The sequence below is a fragment of the Ictalurus furcatus genome, unplaced genomic scaffold (genome assembly GCF_023375685.1).
Source record: "Ictalurus furcatus strain D&B unplaced genomic scaffold, Billie_1.0 scf1, whole genome shotgun sequence".
Lineage (NCBI taxonomy): Eukaryota > Metazoa > Chordata > Actinopteri > Siluriformes > Ictaluridae > Ictalurus > Ictalurus furcatus.
In genome coordinates this window covers 262,186-266,287 of record NW_026521050.1, presented here as the reverse complement: position 1 = coordinate 266,287, position 4,102 = coordinate 262,186, and the positions used below count along the sequence as shown (strand labels likewise).

Genomic DNA, 4,102 nt, shown 5'->3' with positions numbered 1-4,102 from the left:
TAAGCAGGGAGCAAACAATGGATTTTAGGATAAAGTAAGGCTATACTTAAATAGTGCCGCTAAAACAGAATTACAAATCTCTCCTCATGAGTTAAATAGTGCACTACATAGGGTGTAGACCGTCATTATTTCATCCCTAATATAGTGCACTTAAACCGGAAATGACATCAATTTGGGATTCGGCCACACAGCTTCCGTTTAACTTACCTCGGATTTAAAAACAGAACGGAGTTTTAATTCCTCAAACACAGACAAAATAACCAGCTTTTATGTTTAAACTGGTTCAAACCTAACTGTAAAACTGTCAGAAATAATTTAATCTGGAGATGATTAGTTCGGTGTAATAACTCAACTGCTCAGGAGATACCCGCTGCAGCTTTTTCTTCTTCTGTGATTTCTACTGGTCGGAGACGCAGCTGTTAGGCGCGTTTACCGCCACCGCGTGGACTGGAGGATATAGTTCCAGGTTGGAGGAAGTCTATCCTAACAAACTTACACCAATAATTTCCACTCATGGTTTTATTAGATCCTATTTATTATTCCAGTGGAGTTTATGACTTCTTCATGAATGCCAGCAGTGAGTCGTTCACTGTGTCTTACCCAGATATACTGAGTGAAATACTGAGTCACCACAACCTCAATCTCTAAATGTTTAACAGCAAAAAGCTTTCAATTCTGGTGACTTTGGGAGTATTTATTTATTTATATGATCATATAATGTAACAAACATTAACATAAGCATGTGCTGCACAACATTTCATTAGTTTAATTTTACATTTTAATTTACTGTAAAGCGCTTTGCTAAATTTTGCTACGTAAACTTTTTTAGGTTTTAAAACTGGTTACTGTTTGATTGATGACAAACTCCATATTTTTATACCTTGGAGCTCTGTGTTACCATGGTAATTTATAAACATTTACTAACAACATTAACTTCATCAATGCAAGTTTACATTTTATTTGATACTTGGCCATTGTTACGTCCTCAGTTGTATTTCTGTTTGTACTGTGTTCCATTCGTGTGTCTATGTCGGGGAGGGATGGGTGTCTTGTCTCCTCCTCTTTTAAGCCCAGCCCACTGCAGTGCGTCATGTTCCGGCTTGCCATTGGACGATCACATCTCGTACACGCCTGCTCCCGCCTCGTGCTTTGGGATGAGTTGGCTGTACATTTCCGGACGTGTACTTAAGCCTCGTCAGTCTCCATCCCCGGGGCAGATCGGTGCCGTTGCTTTGTACAGCAGATATTTGGTTACGTGTGTTGATTTCTCCTGTGTACGACCTTCTGCCTGTTCTTGACTTTGTTTCTGCTCTGCCCCTTTAAGTTTAATGATTCAGCTCCCAAACTGCTGGAAATGTGGGACGGGTTCTAACTCTTCACCAAGACTGCTTTATCCTGGAGAAGAGGTTTGAGGTGAGACTCCCGTCATACGCCAGTCCTGGTGAGTTTATTATAGTTAATGCTGTAAGACAGAGAAGAACATCAGTGTAAACACACAACATCAGCATAAACACACACACACACACACACACACACACATTATTCAGCATGATACAGTAGAGTAAAGAGACAGTAAGTCAGTAACTCACTGTAGTGTCTCCAGGTTACAGTGTGGATCCTTCAGTAGATCAGAGAGCAGCTTCACTCCTGATTCTCCTGGTTTATTACCCTTCAGATCCAGTTCTCTCAGGTGTGATGAGGAGTTTGACCTCAGAGCAGAAGCCAGAGCAGCACAACCTTCATCTGTAATCCTGCAGTTCCACATCCTGCAAGAAAGAAAACCTTCTCACACTTAACACACTCAGTTTTAGCTCTGAAAACATCAACTACACAAAATCTTTATATACACAACATTTACTCTCATCTCACACACACAACAATGACAATATCACATCACTACAATTACAATCACCACAGAGGGAAACTGTGTGTGTGTGTGTGTGTGTGTGTGTGTACCTCAGTATCTCCAGTGTACAGTGTGTGTGTGTGTGTGTGTGTGTGTGTGTGTGTGTACCTCAGTATCTCCAGTGTACAGTGTGTGTGTGTGTGTGTGTGTGTGTGTGTACCTCAGTATCTCCAGTGTACAGTGTGTGTGTGTGTGTGTGTGTGTGTGTGTGCCTCAGTATCTCCAGTGTACAGTGTGTGTGTGTGGTGTGTGTGTGTGTGTGTACCTCAGTATCTCCAGTGTACAGTGTGTGTGTGTGTGTGTGTGTGTGTACCTCAGTATCTCCAGTGTACAGTGTGTGTGTGTGTGTGTGTGTGTGTACCTCAGTATCTCCAGTGTACAGTGTGTGTGTGTGTGTGTGTGTGTGTACCTCAGTATCTCCAGTGTACAGTGTGTGTGTGTGTGTGTGTACCTCAGTATCTCCAGTGTACAGTGTGAGTGTGAGTGTGTGTGTGTGTGTGTGTGTGTACCTCAGTATCTCCAGTGTACAGTGTGTGTGTGTGTGTGTGTGTGTGTGTGTGTGAGAGTGTGTGTGTGCGTGTGTGTGTACCACAGTATCTCCAGTGTACAGTGTGTGTGTGTGTGTGTGTGTGTGTGTGTGTACCTCAGTATCTCCAGTGTACAGTGTGTGTGTGTGTGTGTGTGTGTGTGTGTGTGAGAGTGTGTGTGTGCGTGTGTGTGTACCACAGTATCTCCAGTGTACAGTGTGTGTGCGTGTGTGTGCGTGTGTGTGTGTGTGTGTGTGTGTGTGTGTACCTCAGTATCTCCAGTGTACAGTGTGTGTGTGTGTGTGTGTGTGAGTGTGTGTGTGTGTGTGTACCTCAGTATCTCCAGTGTACAGTGTGTGTGTGTGTGTGTGTGTGTGTGTGTGTGTGTGTACCTCAGTATCTCCAGTGTACAGTGTGTGTGTGTGTGTGTGTGTGTACCTCAGTATCTCCAGTGTACAGTGTGTGTGTGTGTGTGTGTGTGTGTGTGTGTGTGTGTACCTCAGTATCTCCAGTGTACAGTGTGGTGTGTGTGTGTGTGTGTGTGTGTGTACCACAGTATCTCCAGTGTACAGTGTGTGTGTGTGTGTGTGTACCTCAGTATCTCCAGTGTACAGTGTGTGTGTGTGTGTGGTGTGTGTGTGTGTGTGTGTGTGTGTGTACCTCAGTATCTCCAGTGTACAGTGTGTGTGTGTGTGTGTGAGTGTGTGTGTGTGTGTGTGTGTGTACCTCAGTATCTCCAGTGTACAGTGTGTGTGTGTGTGTGTGTGTGTGTGTGTGTGTGTACCTCAGTATCTCCAGTGTACAGTGTGTGTGTGTGTGTGTGTGTGTACCTCAGTATCTCCAGTGTACAGTGTGTGTGTGTGTGTGTGTGTGTGTACCTCAGTATCTCCAGTGTACAGTGTGTGTGAGTGTGTGTGTGTGTGTGTGTGTGTGTGGTGTACCTCAGTATCTCCAGTGTACAGTGTGTGTGTGTGTGTGTGTGTGTGTGTGTGTGTGTGTGTGTGTGTACCTCAGTATCTCCAGTGTACAGTGTGTGTGTGTGTGTGTGTGTGTGTGTACCTCAGTATCTCCAGTGTACAGTGTGTGTGTGTGTGTGTGTGTGTGTGTGTGTGTGTGTGTGTGTGTACCTCAGTGTCTCCAGTGTACAGTGTGTGTGTGAGTGTGTGTGTGTGTGTGTGTGTGTGTGTGTGTACCTCAGTATCTCCAGTGTACAGTGTGTGTGTGTGTGTGTGTGTGTGTGTGTGTGTGTGTGTGTGTGTGTGTGTACTCAGTTTCTCCAGTGTACAGTGTGGATTCTCCAGTCCAGCAGAGAGCAGCTTCACTCCTGAATCCTGCAGGTTATTGTCACTCAGGTTCAGTTCTCTCAGTCTGGAGGAGTTTGATCTGAGAACTGAGGACAGAACTCTACAGCTTTCCTCTGTCAGATCACACACACACAGCCTGGAAGAGAAATGATGAAATATCAGAACACTGACCTCAACACACACACAGCCATAATACACTTACTCTTACCATGTAACAGAAATGTGAGTGTGTTTCCTCTCACACACACAAATCAGAGGACAGGACACCACATCAGCATATTATTTATTATTATTATTATTATATTATTATTATTATTGAAATGAAAACAGAAGGGTTTTTGTTTGAATAAATACTTTATAATAAT

At 43.8% G+C, this 4,102-nt stretch overlaps 1 long non-coding RNA gene across 1 annotated transcript; it reads right to left on the bottom strand.

Moving 5' to 3' along the window:
* Positions 1-679: 679 nt before the first annotated feature.
* LOC128604689 (uncharacterized) lies at positions 680-1,715 on the bottom strand. The gene is made up of 2 exons (XR_008385258.1): positions 1,590-1,715; positions 680-1,462 (listed from the first exon to the last, which is right to left on the bottom strand). It is a non-coding gene; the product is annotated as an uncharacterized LOC128604689 (long non-coding RNA).
* Positions 1,716-4,102: the final 2,387 nt, after the last annotated feature.